The sequence below is a fragment of the Callorhinus ursinus genome, unplaced genomic scaffold (genome assembly GCF_003265705.2).
Source record: "Callorhinus ursinus isolate GAN/ISIS: 27379988/994484 unplaced genomic scaffold, GSC_fseal_2.0 scaffold6, whole genome shotgun sequence".
Lineage (NCBI taxonomy): Eukaryota > Metazoa > Chordata > Mammalia > Carnivora > Otariidae > Callorhinus > Callorhinus ursinus.
The window spans coordinates 71,408,667-71,430,200 of NW_027397068.1; the positions used below are offsets into that span (position 1 = coordinate 71,408,667).

The 21,534-nt window shown below is 43.3% G+C and overlaps 1 protein-coding gene and 1 pseudogene across 7 annotated transcripts in view; both read left to right on the forward strand.

Moving 5' to 3' along the window:
- TULP4 (TUB like protein 4) overlaps positions 1 to 21,534 on the forward strand; it is a 228,948-nt gene that overhangs the window by 15,212 nt on the left and 192,202 nt on the right. Inside the window, exon 2 of one of the 7 annotated variants that reach the window (XM_073894166.1) lies at positions 2,408 to 2,457. The exons of 5 other annotated variants lie outside the window; for them this stretch is intronic. The gene's annotated coding sequence lies outside the window, so the exon portion shown is untranslated. Of the gene's footprint in view, positions 1 to 2,407; positions 2,458 to 19,405; positions 19,463 to 21,534 lie in introns of those variants that run through there. One more of the 7 variants, XM_073894163.1, reaches the window with a different exon arrangement.
- Positions 6,057 to 6,152, forward strand: LOC112819476 (U2 spliceosomal RNA; annotated as a pseudogene).

Genomic DNA, 21,534 nt, shown 5'->3' on the forward strand with positions numbered 1-21,534 from the left:
AAAATCTTGGCTTAACATTCCAAAGAGTCACGTTTGATTTGAGCAGGCAAGGAGCAGTCAGTGGTTAAGGTCCTGGTGATTAGCAGGTGCATCCAGAAAGCACAGAAGAGCATCTCTGCTTGGAATCGCATGAAGTAAATCATACAGATTCTTTTCTTCCTCCTTGCCAGTACAAACACACACACACACACAAACACACACACACACACAAACACAGGCAGCTTTCATATGTTTTGATTTAAGCATAATTTATGAATGAATGTCATTCTCTTAGGGTTTGAATCATTTAAGTTAAAAAAAATTGCAGCCAAGAAATCTGTGTTGGGGTTACAAAAAGAGTATAGATGGTTTCATTGTAAATAAAATTTTAAGAATGCATCTGAAATTGAATGTATCTGAAATTGAACTTTTAGCATCTCCAGAGGTTTTTCTCCAGGTTCGATATACTAAGATCTGCTCCGATTCTCATACATATGGATATATTAGCAAAACTGGATTCCATCCCAGTGTAAGCAGGTGGGGGACCTGCCTGAACCATAGAGTGGAAGTGCAACGAGAGCGGCAGTGTTCCTGTAATTATATCAGGATGTGATGTAGTCCCTCCCTATGTTTATTAATTAGTGGAGTTGTAATGAGACGTCCCCCCCATGCTTTTAAGGCTGCTGATCAGTGGGCATCCGGGCAGGATTTTAGTTGTGTTTGGGAGCCTTCTGTGTACAAGTGGGAGGGATCCGTGTTTCAGGTAGTGGCAGGTGAGCCTCCCGCCAAGTTGGCATAATGGGAACAGGACTCTTCTGGGTTGCCATCTGTTTGTGGCTGATAGGAAACCAGCAGTGTCTTCTGAGGAGTTTATGTTGAAATACTTAGGAATTAGTAACGTTAAGACCATGCTGATCAGGTATTAGGAGGTGGGGGGAAATAAGGCTGTATGTAGCGATTTTTCATTATTACTAATTTCAGGAGATGTCTGCTTGGGTTCAACAGTCTCCATCCCCACCCCCTGAAAAACCACAGCTCTTTTCTGCCCACCCAGACTGACCATTCAAATCAGTCTCAGTTCTGTACTGAGTTTCCCATGGCAAGGCAACACATTACTGACACGACTCACATGTAATACTGTGCACTGTGTTTTCCACTGAGGAGGTTCAGTTTGTCTCTGTAACTCTTGAAATGTGTCATGTTTTGTTGTTTAAATTCTAGTAAGATATAGTTAACAAAATTTATAATTTTATGTATTTATTTTTTAAAGATTTTTTTTATTTATTCATAAGAAACAGAGAGAAGGAGGCAGAGGGAGATGCAGGCTCCCTGCTCCGCAGGGAGCCCGATGCGGGACTCGATCCCAGGACCCTGGGATCATGACCTGAGCCAAAGGCAGATGCTTAACCATCTGAGCCACCCAGGCACCCCAAAATTTATGATTTTAGTCATTTATAAAGTGTACAGTTCAGTGGCTAATTAAATACATTCGTACTGTTGTGCGACCATCATGATGTTTTTAGCAAGTACTCTGATGTACTTAAAAAATGGTGAATTCTTCTTTTCCGTATATCAGATATATATAAAAAATAATTAGCATGCTCTGCCTAATGTGATGTCCCTTTGGATTTTAGGCTGGAATATACTTCCTTTCCATATGGGAGCTGGCTAGGTGGAATGGAGGTATTGTGCCCCCATTTCTCTGGGTTTGGTTTGCTGTTCTTGCCCTGGGAGGCTCAGTGGCTCTCAGTCCAGGCACAGTGGTTTTCATTGGTGCCCTAAAAGCGGCTCTGTGTCTCCTGATTTATACTTTAAAGCAAGGGTGTGGCAGAGAGAAGAACTCACTTCTTTAACCTAGCATTACTTGCTGTGTTAACTACAGGAGCTGAACTGTGGTGGCCTGGTGAGGATGTGTGAGGTTGGAGTTGACCCTGTTTTTAACCCCTGCCAGAGAAGCAGGGTCTGGGGTGGCACCTGCTGCCTCCTGGCTACGGACCCTGCTGGGTTCAGTCTACCACCTGTAGGTTTCTATCTTGCCTTTTTCAAAACAGTCAACAGAAAGGACTGTAGAGCCCTCATTAGTTGGAGGTTTCTTGGTTACAAGTCAAAGAGACCTAAGTGAACTTATGAGAAAAAAGAGAACTTAGTGGAAGCGTTCTGAGCTGTGTACTGCAATCTTGGCAGGGATGCAGCGGGGTCTCAGATCAGGACCCAGAGACTGGGACGCTCCATGAATTGTCCTGTTGACTCTTTCCTTCTCTCTTTCCCCCCTCTCTCAGCTTCCCTCACTGCTTTTGAGTTATTCTCTTCTCTCACAGACCAGCGTCCTCTGTTCCTCAGTCCCTGTGGCAGACATGGCCACCAACACTCAGGTTTTCCATATTATGAACCAAGTATCTAGAGAGAGACTGTTTTCTTTGTGTTCCAGAATTTCCTGGGAAGAACTGAGAGTGGTCCTGGAAAATGGTGACACCCGTGGTAAGCTGTGGGAGGGCACAGGGCAGTTGATGAGGTCATTGACGTTTAGTAGAAAGGACTTCCCTGCTACAATTTACAAAAAGTGTTAACAATGGTGAAAGGACCCAGGCAAAATGAAACAATAAAGCTAAAAACTAAATCAAACCAAGACACTACCATCAAAAAAATGCTACCATTACCAACAAAAAAAAATCCTGTAAGTTGAGGAGATGAACCTGCTAAATAAATTCTGGAATGACTTTTTCTAAAATTAAATGTCTTTTTTAGTAGCATGCATTATAGCTTATTTTCATATCCACATTGTTTGAACCTAGAGAGATCAAAATTTAATCAAGCAGGATAGCTTGATGTGGGAGACATATTCTTGAAAACTTGAGTATAAATAAAATATTTTAAAATATATTTTAAATGCACAGGGAGAGCTTGCTATCAGAAGTCCTTCAGTAATTTTTTCCCCCTAAAATCGGCTAGTTTAAATTTGAATCTTTCTGCATCATATTCACTTAAATCAAGATGCATGAGGGTGATGTATGGAAGGGTTGAATCACTATATTGTACACCTGGAACTAATATAACACTGTATCTTAACTACGCTGGAATTAAAATAAATTAAAAAATAAGATGTATCAGTGGATTGTCCATCCTTGCAGTCATTATCTTGTTGGGGTCTCTGGGTCATTGGCAGTTCATGCACTCCACTAACTTCTGAGATATGAAAAAGAGCTGTTTGGGCGCCTGGGTGGCTCAGTCGGTTGAGCATCTGCCTTCGGCTTAGATCATGATCTCTGGGTCCTGGGATCGAGCCCCGCATCGGACTCCCTACTCCGCGGGGGGCCTGCTTCTCCCTCTCCCTCTGCTGCTCCCCTTGCTTGTGCTCTGTCACTTGCATGTGCACTCTTGCAAATAAATAAATAAAATCCTTAAAAAAAAAAGAGCTGTTCCTATTTTTAAAGATTTTTATTTATTTATTTGTCAGAGAGCGAGCACAAGCAGGGGGAGCAGCAGAGGGAGAGGGAGAAGCAGGCTCCTCACTGAGCAAGGAGCCCAATGTGGGGCTCGATCCCAGGACCCTGGGATCATGACCTGAGCTGCAGGCAGACGCTTAACAACTGAGCCACCCAGGCGCCCCAGAGCTATTCCTATTTTTAGTTGTTTGGTTACACACATAGATCCCCTGTGTGAATTTGAGAACCCTCTGTGAATTGGAATTAAATTGGGATTCAAACCCTGTGTGAGTTGTGAACCTATATGCAGTAATCCAAGGAGATTTGACGGTATCACTTAGTGATTGCAAGGTGAAGAAGAGTGGCCTGGTCATTTTGGAAACTAGTGCCATTTGAGAATTTGGGAATTTATAAATGTGTTGGTTTGTCATCTTCCCAAATGTGCATGATCTACTTTGCACATCAGTTGTAATAAAAGTGGTTTTTTACCCATTTGAATTTTAGTATATTTCAAATTAAAACTCATTTTTCCCTCCTCAGAACAGGTGGGTTGTGTGAAGTATGCCGTATTACTGGAGTTGAGGGGAAGGGCACGATTAGCCCCTGGATAAACATGGCGGCAGAGGAAGACCCCCTCTGCACAGCTGCTCCAGCATGCCCCTAGTCTGCTAAGTTTCCTGCCTTCAAAAGGGTAGGGCACATTTATTACTGCTTTAAAGGATTGAAAAGCCAAGTGGTATTCTCAAATAGTGCTGCAAGAGCCCTGCTATTGAATGAAAATTGGGAGTGTTGCATGTAGGTCGTAGGAAGCCCTTTATCCCACCTGACCTTTCTCTTCTTCTGTGGGCTTCTTTCCACAAACCATGGGGGATGCCCCTGAAACGTCAGATCTTAAATAGAAAGCCTTGAGCCGTACTTCTCTCGTCACGAATGCAGAGCTGGGGAGTTCTGAGGACTGGGGAGACTCGGTGTCTTCAAAATGACAAGTTAGAAGTAATAATGTAAAAGCAGAAAAGCGTATAGGGAAGGACTAATTTCATGTGGTACCTTAAGGCAGCACAGAGAAAGATCAAGTTAATATTGTGAATTTGACAGTCACCTTTTAGTTCACAACATATGTTACATTCTTCAGAGCATTTTTATGAATGTCACTTTTGGTTCTTATTTGTTGATGAAGTGTGGAACAAATAGTTTGCACATTCACAGATGGGAAACTGAGTTTGGAGAAGCTGCACTCTGCTTGAGGCCTCCCAGCCACTAGCCAGTGGAGCTGACCAGATCCTCTCTTCTGCTTCCTGGTCTGGTTCTTTCCCAGCTCACTTCCTTGCCTGTCCAGCTTAAGAGAAATTTTATTTGATGAAAACTTAATTTACTTATTTAGACCCTGCGCTTCTCCCACAAAAGAGGTGAGGTAGTTTAAAGTAATGACTAAGAAGGAAGTTGTGTTGATAGAAAATTTTGGCTCAAGTAAGGCAAATACTGGCTTTCTTCTTAAAGTTTAAAATGAGGGTAAGAGGGAAACTGTTAATTTGATGAAAATTAAATCCTCTCTATGCACCCAGCGCTACCTACCAGTTCTTAGGTCATTGCCCAGCCCCCAAATATTAAGCATTATATAAAACCTTTTTGTTTTGTCCTGAATTTAGGATTAGATGAATGGAGAAAGGAGTAAACAGATGAGGGAACTCTGTGGTTGTAGACACTGTGGCTTTGCTGTCTTGGTATTATATCTAGCATGCTAGTTTTTTTTTTTTAAAGATTTTATTTATTGACAGAAAGAGAGAGACAGCGAGAGAGGGAACACAAGCAGGGGCAGTGGGAGAGGGAGAAGCAGGCTTCCCGCGGAGCAGGGAGCCCGATGTGGGGCTCAATCCCAGGACCCTGGGACCATGACCTGAGCTGAAGGCAGACGCTTAACGACTGAGCCAACCCAGGCGCCCCTCTAGCATGCTGGTTTTTGATGTTTTTATAAGTTTAAGCATAAAAAGCAGCAAAATATTATAGTATGTTTGTAAAATGGAGGAAAATCATCCAGTCTCCACCATTATTACAACTCTTCACCAGAGCTTTTTTTTTTTAAATCCTTTTCTCATATACATTTTTTCATAGTTTTAATTAAGACTGCAGATACCTTTGGGGCTCCTGGCTGGCGCATTCGGTTGAGCAACTGACTCTTGATTTCAGCTCAGGTCATGATCTTGGGTTGTGAGATCAAGCCCCGTGTTGTGCTCCGTGCTCAGCTGTGGTGGGGGGGGGGGGCGTCTGCTTGAGATTCTCTCTCCCTCTCCCCTTCCTGCTTATGCGCATGCATGCACTCTCAAATAAATCTAAAAAAAAAAAAAAGACTACAAACACCTTTGTATGCTTTTGAAAATTTAACATGGCATAAATATTTTTCATGTTTCTATATGTTCATTATAATTATACTCTTTTTGTGATAAAGTATATATAAAATGAAATTTATCATTTTAACTTTTAACGTGTACAGTTCAGTGGCATCAAGGACGTTCACATTGTTTTGCAACCACCATCACCACCATTCATCTCCCAGAACTTTCTTTGTCTTCCGGAGCTGAAGCTCTGGACCCGTTAAACAATTAACTCCCTACCCCCTCCCTCTGCAGCCCCTGGGAGCCCCCCTTCTACTTTCTGTCTGTCGCTTCTCGGCCTTTTGGCTAAGATCAAGTGTACTTTCTGTCTCTCTGAGTTTGACTACTCTAGGTACCTCCTATAAATGAAATTGCACACTGTAGGTCTTTTTTGTGACTGGCTTCTTTCACTGAGCATGTCTTCAAGGTTCATCCATGTTGGAGCATATGTCAGGGTTTCCTTCCTTTTTAAAGATAGTATTTCATTGCATGTATATACCACACTTTGTTTATTCGTTCATTTGTTGATGGACACCTGGGTGATTATACTTTTTTGAAGACAGTAGTATTCTATCAAGCATATAAATTATAATATACTTCAGTGTTTGGGTTGCTTCTAATTTGGGACTATTTTAAAACAAAGATGTGATAAATATCGCCCTACTTTTTGATCCTCCTGGATTGTTTCTTTTGTATGGATTATACTAACTCAGTGTTGTTTGCTCTTTGCTCAGTTTGATACACAAGACTCAGTTTTGATACACAAGAATAAGTTACACAAAAAACCATCTGCAGAAAACAGAGACAGGTACACTGATGGGCCACTGAGGAATTTCTAAAAGACACGGAGCAGATGGGACCAGACTGACAGAAAAGGGCTGTCTAGGGCTCTTGGGCTCTTTGATACACAAAACTCAGTTTAGGCTAAACTTTTAGATGAGAATTTAGGTGTATGCTAAATAGAATACATTACTCTGCATTTTACATAAATATGCCTTAGTTAGGTGAGGAAGGACTATCTAAAGACTTCTTACCTCACTTAGGGTGTTAACCTCAGTGAGAGCAGAATTCAGTGGTTTACAGATGTCCGACATGACTGCTGTTTCCCCTAGTTGAACTGATTTCAAGACAGTATTCACCAAGCATCTGTGGGCTGATGAGAAGATCGCACTGATCTTCAAGAATGATACATGTACAATGTAGCTGAGACTATAATTGTTACAAGACCTGGTGGTAATACTGGGGAAAAATTGGTATCTCTTCCTGTTTTCATTGTTATCAATCACTGGCATGTCTGTGAACACAGAGCTACAAGGAGAGATGGGAGTCCTGCCCTCAAAAATCTCGCATCCAGGTTGGCATGCCAACATGTCAAACAGAAAACCAAAGCCACTCAGGGAGAAGAGAATCCAGCCTGGCTTCACACAGAGGAAAGGGCAGCCTTCATTGCTTTTTGGACCGTTGTTAGATGGAGGGGAGCGTAGGCCCTGAGAGGCCAGAAGGGTTCTTCATCTCGAGTTCCTGCTCGTGCGGCTGCTGTGGTAGGGCCTCTGTGCTGGTTCGCGGCCATCCACCGGCAAGTCTTCCAGATCACTGGGGAATGTCGCTTCTCTGCCAGTCAGCCTGTTGCTGTGGCGGTCCCGCATTACCCCAGTGGCTGTCCGGCCCATGGAGGCCGTGCAGGCGAGCCTGCCAGGTCAAACTCCCATTTCCCTTGCGGGCCCAGAGTGCACAGCTGTTGCCTAAGTCTCTTTAGTGGAGAGTGGGGTGTTTGCCTTTGCTTGGCTGAGTTTAGGGCTCTTGGGTACTTTTCTGTCAGTCTGGTCCCATCTGCTCCGTGCCTTTTAGAAATTCCTCAGTGGCCCATCAGTGTACCTGTCTCTGTTTTCTGCAGATTGTTTTTTGTGTAACTTATTCTTGTGTATTATTTTTTCCCATTGTACTGGGAAAAATGGTACCAGTTTCATTCAATTCTGTTGGGTTTTCCAGATGAAAAAGTATTTACAAATACGGATGATTTTGGTTCTTTCCATTTTTTTTGCGGGTTCTAACTGTTATAATGCACTTCCTGGAATATCTAGAGTGATGCTGAGTAGCACTATTGGTGAACATCTTTGGCTTAATCCTCCCCTTAGCCAGACTTCCTTTAGTACTGTTGGCTTTACTTACTTTCTGCCTATTGCTAAATTGCCTCCCGGAAAGTTGGGCTTCCTCACCAAACTAAGGCATAGTTATGTAAAATGCAGAGTAATGCATTCTGTGTAGCATTGGAATTGGGAGTGTGTGCATTATTCACATCCTCCCCAGTGTTGAGTGACCAGAGTATTGGGAAGGCTCTTCCTAATCTATGGGTCTTACATTTTAACATCAAATTTGGGTTTGGTCATTTGTTATTTCCTCTAGAAATTCTGGAGTCCATGAGAACGGTCAGAGTTGGCCTAGTTTCATACATTGTTTGGTTCTCATCAAATAATTATACACAGCTTTCCCTCCCTATTCCAAAGCAACACGGGTTAGAATGGAAATTACTGTTAATCCTAGCATCACAGTTTGGTGGAAAAAGTATGGACTTGGAGTCAGATATCAAATCTTAGCTCTGTCGCTAACAGCTTGGGGAATTTTGATATCTTAGCTTAAACTCTTTGAGCCTTGGTTTAATCATTTGTAAAATGGGGATTATAGTGTCTCACAGGGAGGCCGTGAAAGTGGAGAAAGATGTAAAGTGGGTCCTTAGTAGCGCAGAAGTCCTCAGTTCTCGCCCCATGCTTGCTCTCTCCCCAGTGGTCCATCAACACAGTAAGGCCATTCTGCAGGAATTGTCAAAGATTCGGTAGACTTTAATTTTAATTAGAGGTAAGTTTACCTTCCCTCCCCCCTCCCCCATAATTCTTGGTCTTTTAATTTTTAATTTTTAAGTTGAGTCAGGGTGAATGATGATTGTTTTTACATGTTCTTTTAATAGTTTATTCCAGATTTTAAAGGTTGTTTAATGGGTCAGAATTTCATTCCTTTTTAAGGCTGAATAATATCCCTGTGTGAGTGCGCGGACACATTTTGCTTGTCTGTTCATCTGTTGATAGGCAGTTGGGTTGTCATTATTGGATATTATCAATATAGTTTTAGTCAATAAATTCTTCTTGTTTTTGCCCAAGTTTGAACTCCGTTTTTTGCTTTGCTGTTGCAGTCTTCGTAAGATCCTTCCCTGGCTTTATGTTGTCAAGGACCAGTCATTCAATCAAGATTCTTAGCTCTGCCCGAGAGCACTTTAAGTGTTGGCCATTGGTTAGAGAATTTCTCTGGTAGTATTGAAGTTTATCTGTTCCCACTATCTTCTCCCCTTCTGCCGGGATCTCCGAAGTGCTCGTCCCCAGCCCCGTGCCTGGGCCTGTGGGGTGTACTCGGTGGACATTTCTGGCATGAGTGTCTCTTGGCTGCTTTCCTCATTTCACACTTCACTTTGGACTCCTGCAGCTAAATAACATACATCATCTATTGATTTGATACTTACCTTTTTTTTTTTTTAAGTCTTCCTAAGTTTTCAAAATTTCTTCCTGAAATTATGGATCTTTCACTGATGAAGTGTCTCATGAATTAGAGCTAATTTACCCCAGCCTTGATGGTGCTTACGTGTGGCAGCTTTGGGGGCTGCCTTCACTTTTTTAAATTTTTTTTAAAAGATTTTATCTATTTATTTTGAGAGAGAGAGAGACAGCGAGACAGCGAGAGAGGGGACACAAGCAGGGGGAGTGGGGGAGGGAGAAGCAGGGGGAGCGGGGGAGGGAGAAGCAGGGGGAGCGGGGGAGGGAGAAGCAGGCTTCCCGCGGAGCAGGGTGCCCGACGTGGGGCTCGATCCCAGGACCCCTGAGATCATGACCTGAGCCAAAGTAGCTGCTTAAGTGACTGAGCCACCCTGGGCGCCCCAGTAATTGGTTTATTTAATATGAGCAGTTTTTTGGTAGTTTCTGCTCTGTCCTATTTTGTTTTGTTATCAATTGTTACCTATCATGTGGTAATCAAGAAAACATTTGAATCTTAGGTGGGTAATTATTTTGGTCCAGTTTCCTCAGGGTTGTGTCACAAGTCATTTAAGAGGAGGAAGGGCATTGAAATGTCGCACATATACTTTGTCTCTTGTAGTTCAGAGTTTATGGGTATTTGTTGTTTGTTTGCCCTTTAGAAATGTTGAAAGGGTTGCTTTGATTCAGGTGTAACTGTCCTCCCAAAGTAAAATAAGATGTTCTGAAAGGTTGGGTTTTAAAGTTAGAAAGCACTGAGAATGAATCTGCTGGGGAAACTTTTCGGAAGGTTACATGTGAAAATCTGTAGAATTTTGCTTGAGGTGAGCCAAAGGGTGTGTGTGGGGCCGATGCCTTGGAAGCATTTATGGGACACAGATGCAGTGTAACCTATAAAAGTATTTGCAGATAAAATTTTAGAATCTTTAATTTCTAAATTAGAAATTTGGGAGTGGAATTTTAGGAGTTCAGGGGGCAGGTACCAGGGGATTTGTTTACTAGTTGCGGATCGTATGCTGTCACTAAGTCAGATTTGTGTGCTGCCCTCAGGGAAGTTATATCGTCTAGTAGAGAGCAAAGCCTTATCCCCTAGATTTTAATTAAGGTGCTGAGTTTCATACAATAGGATGGTAGATGTGTTTCAGGCATCTAGAAAAAGATTTTTTGAGTCAGGATCACCCGCATTTTCACCATCCTATATTCTTTTTATTATTTTCCCTCATTGCCCCCAGAAAAGTGATCTTATTAATAGCGAAGATCTTTTGTTTAGTATAAGATCATGGCATTAACAGCTTCTGTTTGTTCAGTACATAATTAACATGCTTTGTGATGAGCCCAGCAAAGGAGAGGATGGAGATGGAGAGGATCTGGTGGCGAGCCCTGTGGAGCCCCAGCATCCCAGGTCCTTCCAGGTGGAGCCCTGTGGAGCCCCAGCATCCCAGCTCCTCCCAGGTGGAGGAGCCAGCAGAGGAGATTAAGAAAGAACAGTCAAGAGGGAGGAGGAAGGCCAACGGAGAGTCCCTGCTGAGATCGTTGAAGGACCAATGTATTTAAAACCTTCCTCTACTCTGTGAGATAGGTAATCTCACAATCCCCATTTCACAGATGGAGAAACTGAGACTTTGAGCTCTACGCGGGCAGCCAGTTGTAAGTGATGGAGCCAGGATTTGAAATCAGGCATTTAGACTCCAGAGTCTCCCTTCTTAACCGTGGCTGCTTCCCAACTTTACAGGTGTTACCACACTCAGTTATAATTTCAACCAGAAACAAAGAAATGTGACAGTTTCATTTGTGTTAACTTCACTTGAGGCGGGTGCATAGTTCTCGGCACATTTTACACTTGATCTTAGCCAGAAGGCTGAGGAGCGATCAGTACATGTTTTAAATACTGAAAAATAGCTATGGACTTTGATTAGTGGTTTTTAGACACATAGGGAGCCCATGACCTGTGTTCGGGAATCTGGTCCAACCTTGTCATTTTACCTGTGGAGGAATGGACACCCTTTTTGTTGAGGGACTTACCCAAGACCTCACTGGAGCTTGGACTTTAGTTTCTTGACTCGGAGGACAGATTTTCCCCCACTGCACATTGCCCTTGAAAATGCATGTTCTTTCACGGTATTGTAAATGAAAGTTAGGTAGAGTTGAAGTGCATATGTAAGATGCTAAAAATGTTCCCGCCAAGATCACTGATGACCTCCATGTGGCTACTTCCAGCATGTTCATCCAACTTGACCTTTCAGGAGTTAAGACTGTTAAGACCCTGCTCTGTGTTGGCCTTCCTCCTCCTCTGCACTGTTCTTTGTCAGTGTTCTCTGCTGCCTCCTCCACTTTGGCCTGACCTGGGATATTGGGGCTCTGTAAAGTTCACCACTAGACCATCTCTCCTCCACCTTAATCTTCTCCCTCACCAAGGGCATCATTTTCTGTAGTAAACTCATCTTTGTGTGGATGACTCTTAAGTTAATATCTCTAGTCCAGACTTTTCGTCTGAGGTTCAAACTCATATGTCCAGCTTACTTGACCTTGACATTGGGATGGCTTATGGACACTGCAGATTTAACACACCAAATGCAACCTCTTCTCTAGACCCTTTGGACCTTTTCATAGCAGCCCCCTCCTCATTCTGTTCTTCACCTCAATTATTGCCACCACCAACTGGGAATCATTCGTGATGATAGCAATAAGGGCTGACATTTATTGAGAGTATTATGTGCCAGGCATTTCCTTAAAGGCATTACATGGATTAACTCAGTTAGTCTGTTTAGTCCTAATAACAGCACCATGAGTTAGATGATGGTAATAGAAAGAATAGGTTATACAGCTCCTGGTAGGTACCAGGCACTGTTGCAAGTATGTTGTAAATACCACCTCATTGAATTCTCACAGCAGATCCATGAGGTAGATTCTATCACTCTCCCTGATCGATGTCAGAAACTGAAGCACAGAGAGACTTCCCACAGCACTCAGGGTCTCTCGGCCAGTAAGTGGTGGAGCTGGGAATATAGTCTCGGCAGAGACTGAGCGTGTGTGCCACGCCAACCCTGCGTTTTAGTGTGATTATCCCCTTTGCATTGGATATGGTGACCTTTGCACATGGCCACTCCTCCATTTCCTCTCCTGAATCTGGCTCATCAGAACATGGCTCCAGGTTGCTGTCTTCTCCCTCTGACAAGTGAGCAGCTTTGTGCAGGCCCCTTCACCTCACCCCTGGATCACTGCAACCTCCTGCGTATCCCTTGCACTTTCACGCCGGCCCCATCCCGCAGTGCCCGTCCCGACGTGAAAGCTAGACCGTTTCAGTCTGCTGCTTAGCACTGTGCAGAGGCTTCCCCCTGCAGTCAGAAGTAGAGTGAGCTCTCTTCTGTGGCCGCCGAGGCCCCTCCTAAACTTTATCCCGTCCCTTGGTTTTCTGCTCGGTGGCCCCCCAGTCCTTTTCATACCCAGTCTTCCCTGCCTCTCCGCCCTGCCGTGCCCTGGCTGCATTGCTGCTTTGGTCTGCGTTGCCGTCCCTTCTCAGAGGACCTTCCCTCACCACCCCTTGGAGGGCTCTGCTTTCTCCTTCTCGCAGCCCTCACCACCAAGGGCAAGAACTTTATGTGTTTGTCTTTTCCCTTTTGCTTTTAGTTCCCCCATTAGAATATAAGTTCCCGGATGGCTAGAGCTCAGTAAATATTTGTTGAAAGAAGTAAATATAGGTTATATTTTAGGCTGCACTAGAAACCTAATTTTTCCCTCTTTCAGAAAATGTGTTCTAAGTTCCAAAAGGGCTGAATCTTCTGTAGACTGGAACACAACCCATCGCTACGCTGTAGATGCTTGTCCAACGCCTGCCGCTTCTGCCCCCCCACCCCCACCCCCGCCCCCACCCCCTGCAAGAGTCCCAGCACATTTACACCTGCATTTTCTGTTTCTTCACTCTTAGTCCTACTTGTCTGCTTCATGCATCACGGAACTTGACCCTTGGGAGACGACTGCTGGCGGGCGTGATGGTGCTGGCGCTTTTGTGGGCGGTGGAGGGAAGCCAGGCAGGGGCGCTTGCACCCATGGTGAGGGGTGGAGCTGCCGAGTGTTTGGCCTTGTTCCTACCAGGGAACGGCCATTGGATACAGTGACCTTAAGGCCCCAGTACGACTGTCATCAGCTCTGTTTCTCCTGGCGTTGATTACAGACCAAGTACCAAGTCGAGACGTTTGCATGGCCACAGCCACAACTTTCGTTAGCTCTCTCTTGATGCCCACCCTGTTCCTCTGCAGCTCTGTGTCGCTGTCCGCAGGGTTCTTCTGGAACCACCTTAGTTATGCAAGTACTTTAATGGCAAGTTTTACTTTCCTCAGTACTAATTCTCTCAGGAGAATGTGCCTTATGCACACCCCTGGAGTAGGCCAAAAGATGGAATTTAGGCTAATTTTAGTAAACAGGCAATAACTATTAGCAAATTAATTAAGGTCTTGTTTGTAGTTCTGTTGTGGAGGACAGTAAATCATCAGCTTATTTAAGACCCTGTAACTTCCAAAGAACTGTCATTCTGTGTCTGTGAAAGTTACTGAATGCAGATGGGCCCCTGCTATGTCTGAGATGTTGGAGTGTGCCATTCACACATACTTCTCAGATTGGGGCACATTATCTCTTACTGAGCAGGAATAATGATTGTAATGAACTAGGGAGACCTTTCTTCTAAAGCAACAAAAGCAGTATGTTCTTAGTTGACAATGGGAGGGTAAACATGACCCTAGTTAATGACTGCTTCAGCTGTTCCCTGGTCCGAAGCTCATGATTTAGATAGGTAACAGCAAGCCAGCACAGATGGTCCCTAGGGCATGGCAGCACTCATGCCCTAGGATACCCTTCCCAAGTGTTTGCTCTTCTTAAATTTGGAATAACTGGGAAGCAGTGGGGGCAAAGCAGCATTTTCTCCCCTGCAAACATACAGAGGTGTTTGTGTTACGCCAGTAGGCAAGGCCTAAGTTACTAGAATCTTCATATATTTGTTTGCCTGGCTTTCCCTGGTCCCAAACATCACCTTTAACAACCCCTCAGTCAGGGAGGTCAGGGAAATGAGATTCTTCATAGATAGTAAAGGTTATTATTGGAGAAAGTACTGTTGGTGTTATAGCCCCAGTACATGGTAGGTTAAAATGACTTTTATGGACTAACCTGCATAGCAGTGATAGTACTTAAGACATTACTTCTTTAGAATTACCTAGAATTCTGAACAATCCATTGACAAGCAGACTTTGACCACCTAGTGTGTGGGTTAATTGGGGAAGTTTGTGCTAGGACCCTCAGAAGCAAGGCTAGGCCTTGGCTGCCGGGGCAAGAATAACAACTAGCCTCCACCTGTCCTCTGTGGGAGAGCTCAGTGTGGGTCGCGTGGGATCTCAGTTTCTAGTGTCACACTAGGCCTGGTCATTCTGAGTTTCCGGTGGCCTGCAGAGTGCTTTTGGCTTTTATGTGGAAGCTGTCACTCTGCACCGTGAGTATCCGACTTTATGCCAGGACACCTTAGGATGATTCTCAGGCTGTGATGCAGAGATCCTGAAACCACTCGCTCCTTCCCACAACAGTCTCAGGTGTGGGGGCACCAGGAACAGTCTTTTTTCATTTCTTTTTCTGGAAGCAGTAATCTTTGCGGTCTTTCTGGGTCATCTCAAGCTTGAGTTCTGCTTTCTTCATTCAGAGACCATCCTGTCACCTCTCTTGCCTGATTCCTGCATGTCTCCCCACTGCCTTTGATACTGGAGCCCTACTTTGTGTTGGGCCTTTTTGGCAAGGGGTGGAGGCAGGTGTGGGCTCCCTTCCTTGAGTGCTAAATTTACCATCCCTGGCGTGGAGTGACAGAGCTTTTAAGGGATCTTAAATCTGTTGCTTGTCAGTCAAGTGGGCTGCACTGTATTTACCTGAGATGCAGTGTTGGGGGACGGGTGGGGTCTGCTTTCACAGCTCCTTTGAGACCCTGTCTTGGCATATAGACCAGTGAGTTGTACCGACAGCACCGCACCTTGTGAAGAAACAACCAAGCTCAGCACCTCACCTTTTCCTTTAGCTGTTCTGATATATTTTGGAGTGTTCAGAGGGGAAGTGAAGAATAAAACAGATTTTTTGGCCTCTTAACTTTGAATGTAAATGATCCAGCACTTTCCAAAAATGTTTTTGTTATTAGAACTAAAAGATGGTATTTTTGCTTGTGTTGATTTGAAGTGCTTAATTTTATTTTATTTTATTTTTTAAAGATTTTATTTATTTATTTGACAGAGAGAGAGACAGCGAGAGCAGGAACACAAGCAGGGGAAGTGGGAGAGGGAGAAGCAGGCTTCCTGCAGAGCAAGGAGCCCGATGTGGGACTCGATCCCAGGACCCTGGGATCATGACCTGAGCCGAAGGCAGACGCTTAACGGCTGAACCACCCAGGCGCCCTGAAGTGCTTAATTTTAAAGACCTATGTATGCTTCGATCTTTCCTAGGAAAAAGTGAGATGTTACTTTGATAATACTTTCTGCCTGGCTTAATTTGAGAACATTTTTATGTGATGGGTTTAGAAGAAGAGTTGCTCTGCCAGTGAGAGTTTTTTCTTTTTGATCATTTTACCTGTTTTATTACTCTATTTTGTTTGTAATAGATGTCAGTGAGTGTTTATTTGATCCTGATTTTTTTTCCCCCCTTTTAAACTCTAATTGAACAAATACTTCTGGAGGCCCCACCCTCTGCAGGGCACTGTGTTAGGAGATTCAGACATAAATTACTGTTCCTGTATTAGGGAGTTGTGTGGGTGAGGTCATCCTTCCTTTACACAGGACTCTGGGGTGGTCTGGGGGGGTGGTGTTCAGAGGGCTGGACATGGTTTTTGATAATGTTAGAACAGTTAATAATTGTTAAGAATTTAAATCTTGGATATGTTTTCTACCATCCAGTTGAAACTTTTAGAAGATGCCATTAAATTTACATATACACTGCTCTAAGATTTTTCCATGATTTAGCTTAGGTCTGATAGAAAGATGTGTTCTTTTCCCTTCTCTGTTATATTACGATCTTAATGTCATAGAAAGATAATAATATAGAGTTTGGTAGTAAGATGTGTAGAAAATACTTCCTACCCAAAGCGTATGATACCCTCTCTATGTGCATGACGAGTCTTCAACACATGGCTTATTTAAATTGTGTAAAAAATTAGTTTCAAATGACTGCGTCAGTGTTTAACTTCAGGTAATTATAACAAAGAAGAAAAGAAAATGGATGGTCTCCCTCTCCCAGCCCAGTCATTTGACACGAGTGTAACTGGGACAGCATCCTTGGCCTGTCTCCTTCCGCTGCCCTTAGAAGGTGTGGGCCTCCCTGTGTTCTCACTGAGACATTCAGCAGACCCGGTCATTCTCTGCCAAGAGCTTGTCAGGCACAGCAGACAGCTGTGAACACTTGGTGCTTGGCTTGGCTTGGAATTTAGCATGTGAACCTCTCTACCTAGAAAGTCATTCCCTAGACCATACGGCTGCTATTTCAGAACGGTGTCGTTAGGTGATGCCTCTTTATGACCAAGCTAAATGTGTGGCATTAACTACATGGACGGGCAGGAGATGCATCATGGTAGATGTAAGAGTTTGACTTTCTCAGTAACTGAGGAGTCAAAATTGACAATTCAGTAAGTAGGAGAATGGCATATTTTCCTTACATATTCTTTTTTCATTTCTTTATTTATCAACTTGAATATTTGTTGTTGAAAGGTAGGCCTTAGTGTGAATTTTAATTAGAACTGGAGTATGACATTAGTCTTGTGGTGGCAAGAGTAATATGAATACCTTTAAAGGAAGAAACCTGAGACATTATAAAATGTGACTGATTGAATGAATTTGCTTTTTATGCCATTGTATATTGGGGGGAGGGTATAGCTTTTTTTTTAAGATTTATTTACTTATTTTATTTTTTTAAAGATTTTATTTTATTTATTTGACAGAGAGAGAGACACAGCGAGAGAGGGAACACAAGCAGGGGGAGTGGGAAAAGGGAGAAGCAGGCTTCCCGTGGAGCAGGGAGCCCGACGCGGGGCTCGATCCCAGGACCCTGGGATCATGACCTGAGCCGAAGGCAGATGCTTAACAACTGAGCCACCCAGGTGCCCCTATTTACTTATTTTAGAGAGAGAGAGAGAGAGTGCGCGAGCGTGTGAGCACACACAGACGGTGGGGGGAGAGGGAGAGAGAATCCCAAGCAGATTCCCCACTGGGCACAGAGCCCAATGCGGGGCTCGATCTCACGACCTGGGCTGCAACCAAGAGGCGGACGCTCAACTGACTGAGCCACCCTGGTGCCCTGCATTTTTATTTTTGATACTTTAACACTGGTCATTTATTACCTTATCCTCCCTTCTTATTTAAAGTCATCTTTTCTTTGTTTTCTTCACCAGGAGTACCATTTTCTTGGCATTTTGGAATAAGTGGCTGCTTGACTGTAGATTTTATTTTTATTATAAAGACTGAGTTTTTGTAGAAATTCTTCAGTGAAATTAAAAACCACTTCACACCAAAGGAGAAAACCATGGTTAGAAGAACCCCCTGCACAATTTGTTTGCACACTTAAATGGTGGCCCTTAGTGCCTCTGTAGCTATGAAAACTGTTGGCTCAGTCCCTGGGGACAGAGCTGAAAGCCCCGCTGTCCTTAGGAGGGTGGCTAGAGTCAGGTGATTAATTGAAGATACGATTCTGTATTTGAGGCCCTGAGCCATCTTCAGGTTTGCAGGAGACAATCTTACATTCTAATGGTATTTGAAAGGTGCATTCTTACCGTGCAGTACCCATTTTAACTGTTCAGATTGGGAGAAACACTGTCATTTGTCATCTAAATGAGAAAGTCAAGGCTGTGCTTTATTCATAGTTTCTTCATTGCTTAGCACAGAGGCTGGGATGTAGGGCGGTCAAGTGTTTGTTCAGTGAATGGATAGATGGACAGATGTATGGGTAGTAGGGTTTAGTTGGTTTTTATTTAAAAATACTTTATTTAAAAAGAAACAGCAACATATCTTTTGTTAAATCTGAGGAAAAAATGGCCACTTGGAATCCCTCTAGCTCCCAATTCTTTCGGTAAGTGACTGGGACGCAAGTGGATCATCACATGGGGCCAGGTTGAGTTGCTTCAGCTTGGGAATGTTCTGGGAAGGATATTCAAAAAGGCAGAAGAAGAAAGAAACAATCTCATTTGTTTGCATGCATTTTACTAGCATCTGAGAGAGTTAATTCAGATTTTGGGTTCCTAGATTGAAGTCTCTGCCTTAATTTCTTTATTTATAGAACCACCTTAAATTCTGAGGTCTTTTTTCCCCTTCCTGGTTTTTATTCTTTCATCAGTCCAAAGAGATGACAGGGACAGGTGGCGACATTTCATAGCTAAACAGAGGGAGGGAGATGGAGTACACACCTTAGAGCCATCAATCTTGTTCCTTTACTAGTTTGATTGAGTCTTCCTTTTTAGGAACAATGGGAAGGGCATGTTCTCTGTCTATTTGATCTGTAGTACATTTCAGACCAGATTACCATAGTCCTCAAACAGTTGCTTTTCTGGAATCACCCATGAATGTTAAACCTTTATTCGTGCTTGCTATTGGAAATAATTATAAATCCTGTTCTGCATTTGTGTGAAGTCGTTGTAGACATTATCCTTTCCATCATCCGGTGGCTCTTCTGTAGTGCTTTAATGTTGGCTTTTTTTTCAGCTTTCAGTACTAAGGAAAAGCTGTCTTTCCTGGGTAACTAGACAGTTTCTTCATTTCTGATAATAAGATTTATGTCAGCCATCATGAGTCTCCTTTTGCTTTGATGGCAGGCACACTGAAGGCCAAGTTTTTTGTGCACAGTGTTAACATTTTTACTGTCTCCATTTTCTTAACTGTTTCTCCTTTTAAAATTCTGTTTTATAAGATGATAAATAATCTTATTTCTTTTGTGTGTACTTTTTATAAAGTGCTTTTTTTCTGGAGAGAGTAATGTTTTTAATAGACTCATTAAAACAAAGTACATATTCATTCGTCATTAAGTACTTGTTTTGCAGTTTATGCTTGTTGGTACTACAAGTTTCTTTTCCTGCTAATTCTGGTCAGTTTTTCTTTTCTTTTCTTTCTTTTTTTTACGGAGTCCAACACAGGGCTTGAACTCACAACCCCGAGATCAAGATCTGAGCCGAGATCAAGAGGTGAATACTCAACCGACTGAGCCACCCAGATGCCCCAATTTTTCTTTCTTATTTCTTCCTGGCCTTGCTGAGTATCTCCAAATTTATGTGTTCACATACTATTTTATCTAAGATCTTAAGATTGTGGTATAAGAACTTGAAGGAAATGGAGCTGATCTCTTTCTTCCAAAAGCTAAGCTTTTCATAAATGATTATGAATCCCTTCTGAGAACCTGGGTGATATAAATCATTGCCTGAACCCAAGACTCATGTTCATTATCTCCAGCTATGATTATAGCCCTTAATTGAAATGTGATTTAAGGGAAGATTTGGATCATTATCCTTTTTTCTGCTACTCAGTGTCTACTCTTTTTTTCTGGGGAAGAGTGTTACTGTACCGATCAGATAGAAGCACAGTGGAGATCTGAATTCCTGGTGTATTTTCTTATGTTTTGTTTGTACACCCACTCAACAGTACTACAAATTTACTGAATTTTCCCTTCAGCTTTTCTTTTTTGTTAGTATTATTGTAGCCACACCTGTGGGAAGCAGGCAACTAGAACCTTCAGGGACACAGACACCTTTCATGATGAACCCCATTTCATATCAACCATTTCTTGGTTTTGAATTCTTTTAACTATTTCATATACAGAATGTTACATTACATGGAAATCTATGGAGATAATGCATCTGTAAGTGCTAAGATGTCGTGGTGTGACTGTGGGTCCTTATTCAGCTTCCTTGAATCTTACTTTGCCAACCGGTAATTATTTCCCACATGCGGTTAAAGGAAATAATAATAAAAAATATTGAGGCATTATGCATATGGTAATTGAATCAGAGTAATAAGCTTTTTGAAGCCTTTGGTGATGGTTCACTTATTCCCCAAGGTGAATAACCAAATCCTGTGTAAAACAGCTCCCTGATGTAGAGTGTGACACGCTTTGGCCTGTGCTCTGTCTTCCGGTAGCATAGCACAACTGGTAACTTGTTTCCAGTAACGGAACATGTACTTCATCTCATTTCTGTACGTCGTTTCCACTGCCACAGCTCCTACTTTTCTCTTGTTCTCGGCCACACCTCCTACCTGAATTTGATCTAGCTTTGGATCTGTGTGCTTCCCATGAATTGTGTGTGTGTGTGTGTAAGTTCTACATACAGAGGTAGTAGTATATTCCTGAACCACCCTCTTTAATTGGTGGACGGTCCAGTTGTGTTCTTTGCCTTCCAGTCATCCTTCAGACCTTCTTTTCTGGGTTCGGGTTGTCTCCTTATCTTTAGGAAATTGGCTGCCTTTTGTCTTCTGCCCCTGCAGCTCTTTCCATGCCACAGCCAATCCTAGCATCGCTCTCCTCTTGGCTCCTTTTTTTTTAAAGATTTTATTTATTTATATGACAGAGAGATAGTGAGAGAGGGAACACAAGCAGGGGGAGTGGGAGAGGGAGAAGCAGGCTTCCCGCCGAGCAGGGAGCCCGATGCGGGGCTCGATCCCAGGACCCTGGGACCATGACCTGAGCCGAAAGCAGACGCTTAACGACTGAGCCACCCGGGCGCCCCTCTCCTCTTGGCTTCTTGTGTTTTCCTCACCCATGCTGGACATCTCCTACTTTGACTGCTGACCTCGTTTCAGCTCTTGCTCACCTTGGGGATGATTTCTAAACCTACACCTGAAGGTAAAAGGTGGTAGAATATGGCCTCCCCTCCTGGAAATGCGGCTGACTGGGTATTCTGGAAAGCCTTCCTGCTGTCAGTACTTCCAGTAGAAATACTGGGGAAGATAAACACCCTTTTATAATCTTTACTACAGGAAAGTGAGAAACTCACAAGTGGGGAAAAAGAGAATGAGGAGTGAGCATTCCTGAGAGAAGGAGGAAGAGTTGGGGGGGGGGGCCGGAGGGGAGCTCTGCCGCCACCAGGCACCTGGAGTGCGGGGGTACGCAGTTTCATTAGAACCTCTCTGAAGGGTGAGGCTGGGCGGAGGGTGGGGAGGCAATATCCATTAGCAAAGGGAGAAGGCTTCTTGAAAAAAAAAAAAAAGGCATTTTTTGGGAATCTGTTGGGTTTAGGATTTGAATTTATGTTACCTACCTGTG